The sequence below is a fragment of the Cupressus sempervirens genome, chromosome 11, assembly GCF_028749045.1.
Source record: "Cupressus sempervirens isolate cs-2001-9-10 chromosome 11, ASM2874904v1, whole genome shotgun sequence".
Taxonomy (NCBI): domain Eukaryota; kingdom Viridiplantae; phylum Streptophyta; class Pinopsida; order Cupressales; family Cupressaceae; genus Cupressus; species Cupressus sempervirens.
In genome coordinates this window covers 212,045,694-212,066,117 of record NC_143128.1, presented here as the reverse complement: position 1 = coordinate 212,066,117, position 20,424 = coordinate 212,045,694, and positions in this window count along the sequence as shown.

The window sequence follows — 20,424 nt, the reverse complement described above, 5'->3', positions numbered from 1 at the left end:
AAATTCTATGTCCCATTTGTGGTGTTCTATGATAGGGATGCTTGCCAATTTTTAATTTAGTTCCTTAAATGCTTCTTTCCTTTCTCCCAATAAAAATGGTTCACCCTTCTACACTGATCCCTCTAATGGATATGATATTTGTTCAAAGATTTATATGGATCTTTCATAATATATTACATACCAAAGGAAGGATTTGACTCTTGTCACAACCCTCAGTATCTCCCTTGACAATGAATTGTACATTGCTAGGTCCATCTTTAGTCCCTCCTTGAGTACTATCTGATCAAGTAATTTACCTTATGGTACCATGAACTAACATTTATTTGGATTGAGAGCTAGTCATGTACTTTGAAATATTTCCAAACATTATGAGGTGGGTCTATAATTTCTTGTCATAAAAATATTTGGAGTTTCCTATTGGCATCTTGTCAAAGATGTACAATATTATCCTCTACAAGGTTTTTGGGGCATTGCATAAAAAAAATGACATTTGATTATTATCCTCTACCATAGGCATTATTTTTAGTTTGTGTTCCTTGGAAATGTGTATTTCTTCATATCTAAAAACCCATCCTTAAATGAGTGTCTCATGCCATGCCATGATGCCAATAAATAGGATTGGAGAAGAGTCTTTGATGAAAACATTGAGGCATCCTAAGTCCACACAAATCTAAATTTAGTTTTCTTATTTTTCCAAAGAGATAATATTTAAAAATCAAAAAATTGAAAATGAATAATATTAAAGTAAAAAAAGTAAGGAGAAGCTTACTATTTTTAAAGAGAATAAAGTTGTAAAACATGATGAAAAGTACAAAAAGATATACAAGGAGTAAATAAAGCAACTAAAGGGTGCTAGAAGAAACAATAAAGGGTGTAATACAAGAATACGGAAATGTAAGTAAAAGAAAAATACAAGGAAAATAAATAAGTCCAAATGAGACAAGTGTGAAGAGATGTTACCTTGTGTATAATTAGAGAGAGAGAGAGAGAGAGAGAGAGAGAGAGAGAGAGAGAGAGAGAGAGAGAGAGAGAGAGAGAGAGAGAGAGAGAGAGAGAGAGAGAGAGAGAGAGAGAGAGTTTATCTTATTACAATAACATCAATGTGATATGTAGAATAATGAGATATACATCTCTTAAATAAAGATGAGAAAGGAGTTTCATGTGTAACTTCCATTTATATGAATTCCACCATTCATAATAAGTGTGTGAAAACAATAAAATTCTTCTTAAGGATGATAAAATAATTTCCTTATTAAAGGAATTACAAAAATGACATGTCCTCACACATGGACTAGAGGATAAACAAGTTGTAGGAATCCTTGTAATGTCCCAAATTTAATACATCCAAGGAAAGATCAATTTTCTAACACCTACCCTTAATCTTTACTTGAATATTTTACATCAAGTAACCCCAAATTTTACAATGAAATTGAAATCTCTCTTTAGAGAGAGGATTTATCAAGATATCATCTACTTGATCTCCCCCCTTGCTATAGAGAAGTTTCACTTGTTTGTCTTTAAATCTCTTTCTAATGAAGTGATGTTGGAGAGAAATATGCATTGTCCTTGCATGAAAAACTATATTTCTAGCCAATGCTATAGCACTTTGATTATTGAAATATAATAGATTAGGTTCTTGTTGAGGTGGACCCAAGTATTCAAGTAAACCTCTAAGCCATAAATCCTCTTTATATTCATCAGGACAACCTTTGTATTTAACTTCAATTGAGAAAAGAGAAATAGAATGCTCTTTTTAATTTTCCAAGATATTTCACTTTAAATAACAAAGAAACAATAACCACAAGTAGGTTTCTCATCATTGGGACTCAAAATTGAAGCCCTTATTTTGAGTACCATTGAAAAAATAAGCCCTTTAAGTGCATTTAAATGCATGTGTACCCGACTATCCTTTCGAGGCCTAAGAGGTGTTTAATATTTCTAACACCTAGAATTCAATGTATCCACTCACCCCATGATGATAAATTTCCATTTTGAGCCATTCTATGAAGTCTCGTTTTGAGCAATGACCAAATTTGCATTTTTGCCCAAGTGTAAAATAGCGATAGGAGGCCTAGCTTGCAATTGAATATCTCACACCCAGTAATGTTTCATGACTTGTTGCTTTGGGAGTGTTTAGTCTCCATACCAGAGAGCCTATGTTTTAGATTTCAAGTTTTTCAAATCCATTTGACTAGGTTTTGAATCCCTCAAAGTTGATCATTTATTGTTGTCATGCTGATGCAAATTTTTCAGAATTATAGGAGGCCCTATTTGACTTGTTATAATTTTGACCTAGTTGACTAAAATGAGAAAATTCCTTTGGTTCTGTGTTCTAGAGGTTAGAAACCTTCTCTGTTTCAATTTTGAGCTTATGATGAATTCGTTTGATCAGTTTTCAAATGTGATTCTAAATGCAGTTTATGACATTTTATTGGTGTCAGCAAATGCAGATTTGTCGGTACCCCTATTCAAGATGTCATAACTTGAAATCAATGATAGGTGAGATCAAATGGATTGTACCACTATGTTCTACTCTAAAAATAATTTGAGTGTGCCAGTTTGCAAGTCTTGATGAATCCATTTTCACACTTTCCCAGGTCAATTCCATTTGAAAAAAATGCTTTTTTACCAGTGCTTCCAATTTGCAAATTTTGAGTATCTCACTTTGACCGCTCACCATTTTCATCATGATTCCAAATCCCAAATTTATACTCTTTTCATTGCAATGAACCAATGCCCCATCTTTCATTTCCCCAACTATTAGTTTGCCCAATTTTTGAAGCCAAATTCGAGCATGATGTATTATTTTCTAACGTGTTTTCTTACAAGCAGTTTTGAGAGGGAAAATTTGGTGGTCAATATCTTTTGACTAAGAATTCATCATGAGAAAAGATTTAATAGGGTACGAGTATGTGGAACAGAGAACTAGTGTGTCAAATTTTAGAGCTCGATCAGGTGTTTTGGTTAGTTTTCAAAGCCGGTCAAAGGACCTCCTGGCACAAAGTTGACAAGTTGCAAGAAAGTGATAAAATGAGTTTTAAATGTGATAGTTTAGTTGTTTGAAAATGAATTTTTTTAGTTGGACCCACTGTTGGGTGCCTGACTAATTATAGAAATTGTTATGGAAGATGGGGATTGGCACCAATTATTAGTTGAAGCTTTAATTCTTCATGGAGTTATGCTACTCTTGTTAGAGCACCATTTGGATGATAAAATGAAAATTAACAGCATATACAAAGAAAGTGTGGCATAAAACTTGAACCTGTAGCATGCAAAGGGAGCACCTGAAGTAAGAGCCACCATTTCTTTTTGCCACTGAAACATTATTATAGTGCTTTCAAACCAATGCTATGATGATTCAGGCCAAAGATATGCATTTATTTGTGCCTTCATATACCTTTCATTATATATTTATTATGTCACATGAAGATATATGTTGGGTGTGGTGTCCAAGATGCTCGAGTGCTCAGGCTCCCATTTACAATTAATATGGAATGTAGGTTCATAATGATCTAAACAATTTCAAAGCTCAAAGTTTGGGAACATGATTTACTCAAGTCCCAAATCACACATGGTATCCTCTACCAAGGAAAAAGAGCATTATTCAAAAGGCAACATTCTTGAGGAAATTGGTAGTGTAAAGAATCTATTGAAGTTGGAAATTGATGACAATTACTTCTCAGATATATAGTGATGGGGATAAAAGATATGATGTGGAAGTAGGGCATGATTGTAACAAGTGATCAAATTGATTTCATAGAGCTAAGAAAAAGATTTCAAGTGTGAGGCTAGATGAATGGGAGCTATACAAGGATTACATATGTGAGAGTTACTATGAGGTATACAAGAAAACTTGGCAAAGTCCTCCTACAGCTAAATACCTTACAAATTGTTCAAATCTAATGATTTATGATGACCATGAGATCATAGATAATTAGGGAGATATTAAAGATGACTGGAAAAAAGATATCCCTAATTTCTTTATAGCTCATTGTGCCTGGATTGTGAGTCTAGAGTATCAACAACAATTGTACACAGCTATAAATTTAACCAATTTGCAAGCAATCAAGAAGGATTATCATTTCCACATTGTTGGAAATTTAGGGCTAATCTTCCTAGACATTCGTGGTTATCATATATTTCATCATGTTTAGGATGATAAGAATCCATATTTGGGTTCTTGACAATGGCAAGATATTAAGATTTTTGTTTAATGGAGTTGCTAAAAGTTGAAGCTTAAAAAAGAGGAAGATGGTCCTTTGATTTCCTAGGTCATGATATTCTTATGGCTACTATGCTAAACGATGTTTCTATTATGGATGGTTCATTACCTTTGATTGCAAGTAATGAGAGTATTCCTTAGCCCCAAACTTTAGAGCACCTTGCTACTATAGAGATAATACGTCTTCAGCATATTATTATTCTATAGAACAAAATTGATCTGATCCAAGAGAGTGTAGCAAACAACCAGCATGAGGGGTCAATGTCAACTAGAGCTTGAGTGCTTGCTATGAAAAATGATCTTGCCAAGCTCCAACTCACCTCTTCGATCTGCATAAGTAAAGGAGAAAAATGTCTCTTAGAAGACGTGTAGAAAAGCATTAGTGATTTATAGGATGAAAGTTAAGCTGCAATGATGCTAGATATACCCCGAGTGGCCACATAGGACATCACATAAGTAATCACTTCTAAAAAAAATAGAGGGAAATCTTCATTTTTTTATCCCACATTGGGTAGCCGAAAGTGTTTTTAATTCTTTAAATGGTCCAACACTCACATATCACAATGTCTTAAAAGATAAAGGCTTTTAAGCCAAAGCCTTCATGTGTGAGGTCTGTTGTTGGCAATAGTTGGAGGCAAGCAGAATAAATTTTGAACAAATATGTTGATAGAAGAAATGATGAGGAAACCCACCAAAAAAGTGGTTGGATTTTAGTGGTCACCATGTCGCCACTAGAAAATGGGAGGATAGTAGAAAATCAATAGAAGTTATGGGCCCTGTCTAGATACAATTGGCAAATCAAAATCTAACAAGTGGTAGCATATGGCGATAAGTTGATGAATCAAGCAATGACATGGTAGTCTAATTTCAATGATGCACCAGGCCATGACAGATGGAAAATTTGATAGTGTTCGTTATGTTGCTAAGGAAAAGTTGCCCAATAGTAAACTATATGACATGGTGACTGGCTAGCTAGCAGTGAGGTGGATTGATGATGTGGCAAGATAGGTGACCAATAAGATGATGCCACATGGTGCCTAGGTGGCAAGGGTCAGTTGACTTAGCAGGAATCCAATGAATCAAAGCATGACATGTGTCATAGCTCAATCAAACATCTTGATCCCAAATGGAATTTGATAGAAAAAAATTCAAAAGGCATGGAAAATTAAAATTTTAATGTCTTTCCTAGAAAAGCACATGCAGGTCAAATTTTTAAATAAATTTGAAGTTATATCCTATAGTGCAGACTTTAGGAAAGATTAAATATTTGTAATAATCCAATTCTAAAGCCTAGAAGGAGCCTGATTTTCAAAGCAAGATTTAGGGGGTATCTTTCACCCAAAATATGGACTCCAATATACTGACAAAACTAGGAAGAGATGAGCTATCTATTTTTGCAATTACTGTTTACACAAGTGGTCACTAGTGCACGCTATAGGGGGATTTATAATTCTTTTGAATCCATGGTTTTTGATAGGCATTTCATGTTTTCAGTTTCAAAATTCAGTTGTGATACACTTGATATGCTTGGTTGGCTCAGTATGTTCAAAATTTGATACATAATGATGTATTTTGCCTCTAGTTTTTCACAATTTGCATACTTTAATTTTTGATGGAACTTCTCAGAGTTTTTTTTTTAATCTTTTGCAATCAATTATGATTTCCATCAAGTGCTGAAGATAGTTTATGCTTTTGGGAGGTATAATGAGTGAGGATTTTATTTACTAGTTCTTGGATGAGAGTGGAGAGATGTTTTTAACTTCTTGAGGAGGTTTTCTAAGTGGACACATGGCAGTTGCAGAGAAAATCCAGGAATTCTTTCCTTGTCTATATTTTTCTTTCTCTCATTCATTTTTGTTGTTAGAAGTTTTCTTTGTGATACCAGTAGGGTTTCAATTTTCACTATGAGACCAAGTTGTTATTGGTTTTACTTCCTATCTAATTAAGTAGAGTTCTAACAGTGAAGGCCACACATCCATTCTTGTGTAGGTTTCATTTCATTTTATGTCTTGTTTCCTTGAGATAAATGGGAGTTGGTGATAGATCATGTGACATATCTTGAGTTTCATTTAGTATTACCAATTGAGTGTATTTAGTCTCTCTAGGGATAAATACAAAAGGGAATTTATAATGAATTATCTATGTTCTCTTATTCTATCTCCTAATTATTAATATGCTATTAATTTTGTGATTGAATGAATAAGGTTCATTGAATCTAAGGCAGCTTGGATGAGTTGCATATCAGATCTATTGTTGCTTTTAATTCAAGGAGTTAAGTAAATGCTTCAATGATTTAATAGGGTTTCTAGGTGTATAGAGGGGACGTTATTAAGAATGGAATTTGGAAATTTTAGTTGAAAAAATTAATTGTAAGGCAATCAAATTAGGTCATCCTATTGGTGATGACTTTATGGTCCAATGGATAAGGCACTGGTCACTAAATCAGGTGCAAGATGATATGAAGGTCATTTGCACAAATTATTTTAATCAAAATCAATTTAGTTTTTCACGTTTTTTTAGTGGGCTAAAAGGAATTAACCCTCACTTAGCTTAGGGATTCATAGGTCATGGTTTGTATCTATCTCATTTCTATGTTATTGCATAAGTATCAAAAGATAAAAGGGTATCATCTATTGTTAATAGGTTCTAATTTTATGTTTTTGCATTGGTACCATATATGAGAACCTCAAGGTTTACCTACCTAGGTCTTGTAGAGCCTGAAGTGAAGAAGGAGTTGTGCCTTATAGTTGGCCCAAAATTGCAGTCGAGTGCATCCATCATAGGAATTTGCTAGCCTTAGATGTATTGGTCTAGTTTCTTAATTAATTTTAAAACTATTAAATCAGGAGCCAATAGGACCTCAAATTAGATCTAAATGAGTAAATCCTTCTAAAGGAAAATTATAGTTTGTATCATAAAATAATCCTACATTAATTTTCCTTTGATATATCTTAATAATATTTTAACAACTTTAAAGTGTGTTTATTGAGGTTTGACATAAGCCTTGAAACTAAATTGACACTATATGCAATACCAAGTCTTGCAAGAGTGAGACAATTTAAACTTCCTACAAGTTGTCTATACAAAGTATCATCAACAAAGGGAGTGTTCATATCAACCATTAACTTAGTACCTAATTCACATAGAATGGAAACATGGTTAGAATCATTCATCTTTTCCAAAAGATCATGAGCATACTTGTTTTGAGAAAGAAAATACCCTTAAGTGTTTACCAAATTTGCATGCCTAAGAAGTAATCTAAAATTCCTAAATTAGTTATTTGAAATTTTTGATTAAGTTAAAATTTAATATTATAAATTATAGCATTTGAACTTGAAGTAAGAATCAAATCATTGACATAGAGAACAATAATGACAATATCATATCGAATATTTTTAATGTATAAATTAGGATCATTTTCACTTCTTTAAACCCCTGAGAAAGAAAGATAGAATTTATCTTTGAATATCATTCTCTAGGTGATTGTTTGAAGCCATATATAGATTTTTACAATTTGTAAACTAAGTGTTCACTACTTTGTTTATCAAAATAAGGTGGTTGAGACATATGGATCTCTTTTTATTTAAATTGCCTTTAATGAAAGCACTTTTAACATCCATTTGATTAATAGGCCAATTCATTTTAGAATCTAAAGAAAGAACAAGTTTGACAATAAGCATCTTAGTAATAGCTGTAAAAGTTTCATTGTAATCTAGTCCTTCAATTTGTGAAAAAACTCTAGCAACTAGTCTAGCTTTTAATTTACTAGTTTAATTATTGGAATTTTTAAATTTTTTTTTAATAACCATTTGCATGAAACTTAATTCTTACCATGAAGCAAGGGAACTAAATCCAACATTTGATTAGTAATTAGAGAATCATATTCCTCTTGCACGACCTTGTGACAATGAGGGTGAGAGTTAGCTTGTTCAAAAGAAATAGGATCATCAGAATGCATAATAGAAGTAATTAAAGCATAGTTGAAATAATTAATTCTCCTAGATTTAGTTCCCCCCATTCTAGTAAGATGACCATCATATTCATTATGTAAACTTTGAAACCATTTAAGATTTCTTTGAGTAGTAATATATTCATCACTATAAGAAGACTCATGAAGTGTAGAAGTATCGTTATCATTAACATTATAATCATCACTCTCACTACAAGAGAGAGGGGGAATACAAGAATATGCTTTAGGAGTAGGGTTTAGAGAAGGATGTTGGTCCTCCACTAGCACTATTTTAGTAGCACTAAATTTTGCATCTTCTACATTAGCGCAATCATGGATTCCATTTTGTGCAATACAAACATCCCTTGTGACTTGTAATTTTTTAGAAGTAGGATCATAAAATCTATACCCTTCAATATTTTCATCATACTAAACACAATTTTAAGGAGAACACTAGCATTTAATTTGTGCCATTTTTATTTAGGGGTATCAATATAAGCAATAAATCCAAATATTCACAAGTGTTGTGATTTAGGTTTTTAACTTGACCAAGTTTCTTTGGCAGTTATGTCCTTAAGATATTTAGTAGGAGTCCTTTACTAAGATAAGTTCCACAAGCCATAACCTCAACCAAAAAATTATAATGCATATTTTTTACAAGTAACATACATCTATCCATTTCCACAATTATCCTAGACTTTCTTTTTGCCACACCATTTTATTGTGTTGTATAAGGAATAGTAAGCTCATGCTTAATTCCACATGATTTTAAAAAAGAATGAAAATAATTATTCTTTGCATTATCATTTCTAAGAATCTTAAGTTTGAAATTGAATTTCCTCTCAACATATAAATGAAACTCAAAAAAGGTATCAAGAACTTGATCTTTACTATGCAAGAAATAGATCAAAGTTCTTTTAGAAAAGTTGCCAACAAAAGTAAGTGCATACCTTGATCCTTGGATGGAGTTATTCTCCATGGGTCCCAATAGGTCACTATGGACTAAGAACAACTTATGATTTGACCTCTAAGAATTACCATGTAAGAAGGGATCCCTATGCAACTTACCACTTGATTCATGATTCTGATGCAGGAGCATGTTGCATGGGAAAATTAAATTATAAGAAAAAAAAATTTAAAAAAAAATTGTGGAGGAGAGAGAAAGTGATGAAAATAGAAATAAAATAATAAAAAATTGAAAAATAGGAAAAAAGGAGAAAAGAGGAATTTCTATTTCAAGGTGCATAGGTGGTGTAAGTAGAAAAATAGGAAAATAGTTGCTATTCCATTAATTGAGGTGTGTAGGTGGCATCTTAGAAGTTTGTGGAAAGTTCCTTAAATCATGCATTTAATATTTTTTGTGATCCATAAAGGAAATGCAATTTTCTAATTGGGCCACATGGTGGTGCTTAGTTGTATTTAGGTGGAAATTCTAGAAAGTTGTGGATATTGTAGAAGGTTGTGGATATTCTAGAATGTTGTGGATAAATCATGCATTGGGTGGTAAGTGCCTATTTAAGGAAGGCTTATGTTCATTTGTAATCAAGCTCTTTGAATGCAATCTCTTGTAAGGAAGCTCTTAGTGAGGAATCTCTCTTATATTATAAGAGTTTGGAGTTTTTTCATTTGGAGAATATTGTAATAAATTTCAAGTATTAATGGATGCTTTATGAAGCCTTTTGTCATCTCTTTGTCTCCATCTTGTTGTGATTTTGGTACGGATGGTGTTGCCCTACATCACCACTCATGTAACAAATGCAAACAACTTTGGAAGGAATAATTTGAGGCAATCCATGAACCATATTTTTTTTTTGCATCAAATTATATAGTCGAAATTCAAATGGCCAGTATCTTTTGCATGTATTAAAATCAATGGTGGTATGTAAAGAATACCTTGAACTAGAAAGTTCATGAAAGTTGAATAATTTATCATGATCTAGTTTAGCATTAGCACAATCATATAGCACATGTCCTGATAAAATTCAATTTTATAATCTTTTCATAGCTTGAAAAATAAAAAAGATTTGTTTTCAAATCAATAACATAAAGTACTTCATGTAATTTATAATTAGGAACACTCACATAGCCTAATACTTCAACTTTGTAAGTTTGATTGTTAAGTAATTGAATAGGAATGTTAGACAACTCAAGTTGCAAAGAACCAAAAATTGTAATGCCTCACTTGAAGATCCTTGGAACAGAAGGATAAAACACGCACTGAATAAATTTTTCCTTAAGATATGTTACTTAACAAAAACATAAAGTAACCAAGTGAAAGAATGAAACATCAACTCAAGATAATAAAATAGGGAACATGGTGAAATTCACATGTTCAACTACACTAGTGGAAGCCTTAAAAAGTCTTCCAAAGATCCCCAAGAACTAAATCATAACTTAAAACCAAAGGTCACACCTATCATGAGAATACCCAAAGGAGATCTAGATAACATCCATGAATCACAAGAGGTAATTACTAAACTATCAATCCCAAACAAGATGTTCTTTTTAAGCCCAAGGTGAAAGTTCCTAGCATGGTTAAACATACATGCCAATTTCCAAATAACCATAACATAATCAAGAAAAGTAACCAGAGACCATCAAACAATTATGCACAAGATAAGGGCTCAAATTTACAACCACTCATCTATTTGATACCATGTTGAAAGAAAAATGTTGAATCCTAAAATTTGGCTAATTCTGAAATCAAGAAGCTGTGAAATTTTCTAGAATCTTTATCTTAACTCTATGAGTGTTGGAACTTATTTCAAATGAATTGTCGCATATAAAAAATATATGTTAGACATAAGAAAGAAGAGTATGCCAACTAATACTTAAGTAATATATTTTATACGCTCTATAACTTATCTATTTTGATCTAGGAGGATGCACGACCCAAAAGGGTATCCAAAACTACAAATTCTAGCATCTAAAACTATGTGAAAATACTCATTATTTTCCATATGACAAAATAACTTGATAGCTCACATGATTCAAGATGGATTCTTGTGCAAGTATTCCCCATGAGCTAGGCAAGTTTCCCTACTAGGCTTGCACAAGAATTTACTCTCCATACAAGTAAGTACATACTTTTGCAAGAATTTGCACTTCCATGTGAGAGAGTATAATACTCATGTGAGACTTAGCTCAATTCTATGAGAGAATGCTCCTCCCAAGCGATAAAATTCTGACAACACAAAAATGAAAGAAGGAAAGTGTGAAAATGTCAAACCTCCACACTATGGAGTACAAGATCTATATAGATAAAGGAATGATCACTCGAGAGCATAAAATTCAATCTAAGAACTTGAATAATGCTAAAATACACATAGATAATAACATACACCCATCTAATCAACACCATCAATCTACAAAATTATCATTAAAAAACATCATAGTGAAAAGGAAAGAAAAGACACATGATAGAATTGAATAAAATTAACCATGCACATTTCCTCTCTACCATATTGAAATCATGAGACCTCAAGGGCCCTAGCCATACCCATAGGCATGAAATTCAATTTTCCAACAAGATGGTTGGAGTTATCTCACGAGATCTTTCTTACCAAGAACCATCATTCAATATCATAAGACACAAGTAGATCCAACATGCTAATCTACCAATAGAATCACTAATCCAAAGTAGTGGTAAGAAACATCATCAAAGCAATAAGATACAATTGTCATGATAAAAAAAATACATCAAGTAACATACTAATCATCATCTAAATATGATATCAAATGAAACCAAAATTAAATATAAATCAAATAAATCATACTCTGGATAGACCAAAGTACCAAGTGAACATCCAACACTAACCTCGAACTAGAAGTAGACCATCTCTATACACTGGTCCTTAGAAGTGGTAAAGGTAGCTATGTCTCCCAACCATGTGGTACCCGTAGGCCCACACCTATCATGCTCATAGAGATAATCAACTAAACATAATCACATAAGACAATCACCCATGCCTAACATGTTAGCATGAATTTTGATGGTATTCCTTTGGGGGAGTATCCTAGGTATTCCTTGAATAGTTAGATAGATTGTTTGCATGATTGACATGTTGTATGTATGATTGTGTTTGTCATTGATGTCAACATAATATTGTTTCTATAAATAATCACAAAAGAGAAGATATGGAATGAGGTTGTATGGATTGTGTATTGATGATGAAGTTAAACATAGTTGAGGATATGTTCTACATTGTATCTCGATGTCATCAACAAGTGCATGTGTAGAGAGTCCAAGACATGCAAGAGTTATAGAGGACAATGTCAGACAGAGTACCTGAGAAGTAGTTTTTGATGTTTGGATTGTATCTCTTAACATGGACATAATCGTTATATGTCAAGTGACATAATAAAAAAATACATTCTAATGATGATGTTAGTGATTGTATGAGGTTTTAGGTCACACGTGTAAGAATTTGTATTTACTATAAGTCGTCAGTGTTTTGTAGTTGTGAAAAGATGTAATGAATTTTAATATCTTAATGAAGTCCTATTATAATTAATTGGGAAAGCCTTAAGGTTGAATCAATAAACTATATTGAGGATGTGCTATAAAGGAGGGTTATTTTCCTTGATGAAGTGTAGATTTGTGTAATTGTGCAACTAATATGCGAAGATGAATAGGTAAATGTGAGTAAGTGATCTAGTATTGAGATCATAAGAGGTTTGGTCTAGTCAAGAGGATAGGGGAGGAGTTAAAATTATTTTGCATTCTATTATTCTAAAAAGAATAATACATAGACTAGTTGGATAGTGAGTTTGGTGGTCTTGCCCCTAGAGCTATTTGGAAAGTGGGTCCATCTTCCTTCTACAACTCCTAATAGGGTTGGAATATCCTAAGAGGAATTCAAAGTCTCCCAATGGGGACTTCTATGTACTAAATGTATTTCATTGGAACCTAATAAAGTCCATCCTCTTATAAGAAACTTTATATTAATACATCATTTTATGGGTATTATCCCCACTAGGGTTTTCCCTCTAATCAAGGGTTTCCCTAGTTAACATATATGGTGTTATTATGTATCTGTATCTTCTTATGGTTGCTAATTATATTGTTCATATGATTAAGGTTTAATAAGGTTGATAAAAGTTATATTGGTCTGATATCTAATTCATGCCCTCCCCTCTTAGTTATCTTGGTGGACTTTACTTTCTAAAAATTGGTATCAAAGCATTAGGTCCTTGAAATAAAAGATTAAAAACTTAAGGAGATCAATAGTGGGTCATTTTAGAAAAGAAATTCCTAAGTTTGATGGAGTTAACTATGATAGCTATAAAAAGAAGATGTAGACACCTTTTCTATGTATGGGTCCATAATATTGGTTGATGACAAAGAATGAAAATAATATTTTTGAAGAAAGTAAACTTGAAGAATACAATAAAGTTGAAAGATATCTATTTATGTGCAATATGATTTTCGAAAGAAGCATTAATGTCAAATCTTCTTGAAAATGAATATAGTTAGGTAAAATCCTTAGAAACATCTCATAAAATTTGGATAGCTTTGGAATATACTTTTGAAGGTGATAAGCATGCTAAGATAATCATATTACAAAATTGGATATGTTTCTTTCAAGATGCTAAGATGATGGAAGGTGGATCTGTAAGAAGTTATATTGGTAGAATATCATAAATTGTTGTAGGAATCAACTCTTATAATGAATCTAAAGATAAATATGAGATTATGAGGAAGATCTTGAAAATTTTAACACCACCATTCAAGAAGACAACATAGATGATTGAGAAAGTGACACCTTCCACTGAGAAGTTTACTAGAGAGACTCTTCTTGGAAGATTGGAAGCAACAAAAGTGAGTTTAAAGTAGACTAGAGATTTTTCTAAAGTGGAAATTGCTTATAGTACCTTAAGTTTTTACCCTTACTTTTTAAGAAGTGCAAGCACCAGTGGAGACTTTGCTAGTAGCATAAAATCCAGATTTAAGGCAAATAGAAGGATTGAAGAAGGAATTTCCTTTCTTGTAAGGAGAGAACTAGATAATAAGAAAATGTTTAAATGTTGGACTTGCAATAAATTTGGTCATTATGCTTCTAAGTATCCTAAAAGAGAGAAAAGATATAAGAAGAATTTCAAGTCTAGAAGGCCTAGGGATTTTTTGTATGCAAGTGAAGATGATAAGTCTGATGAAAGACTTCAAAGTAAAAGTGATGATGAGTTAGGATTTGTATCTATAAAAAAATGATATAGAAGTAAGAGAAGAGAAAGCCCTAATTTAATAGGCTGAAAAGAAATTTTATTGGATCATAGATAGTGGTTGTTCACATCTAATGACTGGTGCTATGAATAAATTTGTTAATTTTAGTAGTCATAATGGGATTGTCAGATTTGGTAATAATGTGGCTTGTCATATCAAGGGAATAGGATCTATTACTCTTGATGGAAATACTAACACGAGTGATGTTTTGATGGATTAAAACATAACCTACTGAGTGTTGGATAGTTGGTTGATAAGGAATATCCATTCCAATTCATAGAGAAGACATGCATTATCAAGGATAAAGATGGTAAGTTGATTGGCATTGCTACAGATCCAGAGGTAATGTTTTTCAGTTGAATCCTATAGAGATGAAATATTCAATAATAAAAGTGGATAACAATTTATTTTGGCATAGAAGGTTTTTTCATATAAACTTTGATAATATTGTGAAGGTTAGTGACACTTTTTGTTAGAGATTTACCTAAAACATTGAAGCCTACTAATGTTGTGTACAAAGAATGTGTTATGGATAAGTAGAAAAAAAATCCTTTCCTAGCAAGAAGTTCTCTACAATAATAAAATTAGAGATTGATCATACATATTTGAGTGGTCCTACTAGGAAAGGAGGATTCGATAATGAAAGGTACTTTATAATTTGTGTTGATGGCTTTATTAGGATGATGTGGGTAGTGTTCCTTAATGCAAAGTATGAAGCATTTGAGAAGTTTAAGTTGTTTAAGAATAAAGTTGAGAATGAGTCTAGAGTAAAAAATTAGATGTGTAAGACTAGTTAGAGGTGGATAATTTACCTTGAATGAGTTTAACAACTTTTGTGAAGTGAGTGACATTAAGAGATAGTTGTCAGTACCTAAGACTCTTGAGAAAAATAGAATTGTTGAAAGAGGAAATAGGTTTTTAGTAGAAGTAGCAAGAGCCATGATGTTTTAGAATGATGTATAAAAGAAATTTTTGAGAGAAGAAAAGAACACAACAATATATTCAATGAATAGAGTATAGATCAAAAATGGTACGAACAAGAAACCTTATGAACTTTCATTTGGACATGCACCATCATTGAAATATTTTAGAATTTTTGGAAGCAAATATTATAAAAAGAGAGATGATGTCATCAATAAGTTTGAAGAAAGAAGAAATGAAGGTATGTACCTTGGTTATTTATAAATAAACTCTTATAAATGTTTTAATTAAATAACTAAGACTATTGTTGAGTGTGCAAATGTAAAATTGGAGGAAATGTAATGTCCCGCCAAGGGATCCAAAGAATTAACCTAGAATTTCACTAAGTTTAGTAGCATTTTTTTTTCTAACATGAAAGTAAAAACCACATATAACTTTTGCACAATAATGGAAGCAACAGTAATATCCATCTAAAACAACATCCACATGAAATAATAATGATAAGTCCAATGTTTATTCATTACATTTCAAATGCTCATTCATACTCTGTACTTGTCACACGATATGAAAAATCTCAAAAGAATATACATATGTGAAATAAGATACATCATCCTATTCTAATCCATGATACATCAAAGTAAAGATAATCACATGATACACATGATACATCATCATAGAAGACATATACATCCATCATAAAGATCAAACATAATAAATTAAGTGCACGGTTCCTCCCAACCGTTAATAGCATCATTAGACCATCGTGGATCCTAGCCATCTCTCTGTGTGTAACATTCCAAATCACCGAAGAGATCATCGGTACTAACATAGTAGAAATGTCACTCCTAACATATACAACATCATATGCAGAAAGTAATCTAACATAAGATAACATCATCTAACATATGCTAATCATCAATGAAAGGATACATATCCACCATCATGAAGGATGCATTAGCCACGATGTCTCAATAAATCTCAAATGATAAGAATGGAAAGTACACTACCACCCGACTGCATGGTACCTAAGTGGTCCACTCCCACCATGCTGAGGAGATAATCTCAAGTCCCAAACAAGCTATCCAAAATCACATAGCACAAATTTCTATAAGTCTAGGAATCCTAAAAGTATACTAACTCAAAGGTTCCAAACAAAAAATTGACATCTAATCCCAAAGGCACACAATGACATGTAGGAACCTACTATGCAAGCAGGACAGTGTCATCGCATTTATCATGTACAAGTTAACCTGGCAGTTAGCTAAACTCCACGGGTCCATGCTAATCTCATGCGGCCACTAGTATCCTCTCATACTGACGAGGCATACTACAGAATGCAAGGTCGCAACCATGCATTCTCACTACTCCCATCCTAGCCTGTACAAGCACTCAAGGCATGGGTGAGAAAAAAACTCTTATCTTTTTAGGTTCATTCAGTTAGTATTAGGTGTGAATGTTATCACTTATTAATCCAAATTACAATGAGTTACCCTGGTAGCCTCTTAGGGCCCCGACCCCCATTGCAAGCCACTTCCCATCACTACATGCAGATATCCTACCCTAAGCTCATGGAATCATAAATCTCAAAATCAAAAAAGATAATCCATAATAAAATCATCAAATATGCATAAAAGCATCAAATCTCCATGAGAAAACATCCATAGAAAATCATGAACACAATAGCTCTCTATTGGCAACTGAAGTATCATTGATAATCAAAGTATCCAATGGTTCTCAATAACCAAATTATATCTCAATCATACTAATTGAAGACTCCAAAAATGGTTGAGTCAAACATGTCACATCATGACATCATCAAGAATAAATCCACATTATAGTCCCATCATGGCGACTAGAAAATAACCAAGGATAACTGATCGATGACCAAAAATGGTTAAGTCAAGTGTCTCATACATAAGAATCTCAACTATAACAATCAGTAATTACAACCAATACATAGAGCATTCCATCACACAACCATGGTTGGGTTTATAAAAATTGAGATTAAAACATCATCATGACATCACAATCACATAACCCCCAAGCCTCTGGTAGACGTCCTATAACTGGTCAACACTAGTCAACCCCAAAACCCAAAACAATAGCATAAGAATACACAATGCAAACACATGTTTTGGTTTTGCTAAATTTACAACTTAAATTTAAATGCAAAAGTCTTAGTTGACGTTTACAAGTTTAGAGAATAAATGGAGGAACATTTTATACATGTATTATTTTAGATGAATACAAGTTTCCCTTAAAATCCATCTTTCAATTATAATCTTTGATTCAAAACGTCCCCCACCAAACTAACAATTAAATTTCATATACTTAATAAAACAATTAATTTAAACCATGAACCTTTGTTATAAATCATTTATCAGTTATACAATTATAAACCAAATTATTATTAATCATATTTACATATTATATATATACTTATATATATATATATACATATATACATATATAAATTAATATTGCATTATACAAAATCGAATTAACAAATTCGATTAATATCATTTAACACATATAAATTTTTTAATAACAATTAAAAATGATTACATATGGAAAATGTAATAAACACATACATATAACATAACAATCGCCAGTATGCAGGACCCTGCGGTCGCAGGGCCTGTGACGTCAGTGGTACTACGTACACCTGCCGTCGTAGTACCTATGACGGCGGTACACTGCGATCGCAGTGGGGGTGTGGGTCTCGTCCCCTTGTACTTAATGCATAAAATGTATATTTTTTAAAAATCGCTTACGCGATTTCCATTCAAATTTTGTGATTTGGTTTTAACATTTCTTAAAACATTTTCGCCTAAGGATATATTATTCAGTTTTTTAATAAATATATATTATATATACATATGTGTATATATATATATATATATATATAATTGCATATATATATATATGTATATGTGTATGAAAATTGACAATATAGACATATATCTACACAAGATATATATATATATATATATATATATATATATATATATATATATTTCAATCCTCAGAATTTTTCCTATAAACCATTGATCTCAAAAATTTTCCAATAATTAATCTAATGGGTTTGACTATGAATCTAAACCCTAGCCCTGTGTTCTTCAAATCTATGCATATAAAATTCTCAAATAAATTAAACTACCCATATTGAAAATGCATACAATAAAAATATGAAATTCCTCAAAAGACATATGAAAGACATGAAGAAGACAGAGAATGCATGATCCGAAAATAGCATAAGTAAAATCACAAGAATCTACTCGGATTTTGATGCTAATTTGCTCTTCCTCAGAAAACCCGCAGAGCAAGCTCCCTTCTTCAGAGTTCTCGAATCCTCCAATGCTCCAATTGCACTCCAAATGCTACGTCTAAGCTTCTAGGAATGCCTAAATTTAAAGAGCTCTCAGGAAACCTCTAGAATGCTTCTAGAAACAGCTAGAAGGTCTCACCAACTAAGCATGTGTCTTTACTAATCTTTTAGATGAGCCATAGGGTTGTAGACACCATGTGCTTAATTGATGCACTAACCTCCCATGTTGTTGACACATGAGAAATAGAAAAGTGCGTTAATTCTCATGCAAGCTTATAACTCCAATTCACTTTTTATACAATTTCTTTTTAAATATTTATAACTTTTATTATTATTATTTATTTATTACTTTATTATTATTTATAATTATTATTAATTTTAATTTCTAATTTTTTTAATTTAATTCTTTTTTCCTCAATTAATTCTCATTTAACTAATTATAATCAAAATATCAAATAACATGATATTTTATATTAATTTTTCTCAAATAATTAATTTATTAATTAAATCTATTTATTAAGACTTAATTAATAGAAAATTCACCATAAACCTCCAAAATAAAACATGAAAACCCATCATAGAGCAATTCACACAAAATCAGTCTAAAGGGTTAAAAATCATGAATTATGTCATCCGACACATTCGGTGGGTAAAATATTCAGATACTTGTCCTACCTCACTAGGACAATTGGCTTAAAGGTTTGAGATTTGGACTTGAGAATTTATCTCCCTTCTCTTATCATTGAGATAGTATATTAGGGTACGCTCATCCTGGCAATTTAGGGAAGTCGATACCTGGTACTTGCAACCTACAGAAAAACCATGCATGTACATACCATATATATAATGCTAAGCTAAACAGACAATGGAAGGAAGTGGTGCATCGTGTAGATCCTGACTAAGCAGGTGACTACGACTCCCTTCCTTTACCATATCAGAAATGCCATACAATAAGAAAACACGCACACCATACACATGCAAGTATGGGGTAAGTATCCATAATAAAACACATGAGATAAAAAACCATCCAACTAATCATCAACAATAACTGAAAACAATACAATGATCATCATGAATGCATGAAATGTAAAGTCTAAATGATCTCATCACATAACCATTGAATCCATAACATAATGTCTGATAGTGTCAAAAAAATACCACTAATCCATCAACATAAAACTAGTCCATCATAGTCTGATAATAATAGCAACAATATGTCTAGAAAAGATGTGAACAAGGGTAGGCACTACAAGGAAAAGTTTAGAGTCAAAGAAAAAATGTTGGATTATAATTCTGATGAAGAAGAAGTTAATCCCAAGCCTATCATAGAAAATGTTGAAACTTTATATGAGACTAATGATTTGTAAAATGATATTCAAGTTGTGGAATAGAGACAAGAACCAAGATCTAAGCCTACAGAAGAAGTAAGAGTTGTGTTAGTAGTGTCTACACCTAACACAAATTTGACAAAGAATCAACCTACTAATCAGATTATTGGAAACAAAGGAAAGAAGTTATGGCAAGAAACATAGTACATGAAAATAATTGTGTTTGATTTCTAAAGTTAAACCAAAGAGTGCAGATGAGGCATGCAAGGATGATCATTAGATTCAATAAATGTAGAACTAAATTATATTGTAAAGAATGAGAAATGGGAATTGATTCCTAGACCTAAATATAAGAATGCTATAGGAAATAAATGAGTTTTTAGAAACAAGATGAATGAGCAAGGTGAGATTGTGAGAATAAAGAAAGATTGGTATGTAAAGGATATTCATAGC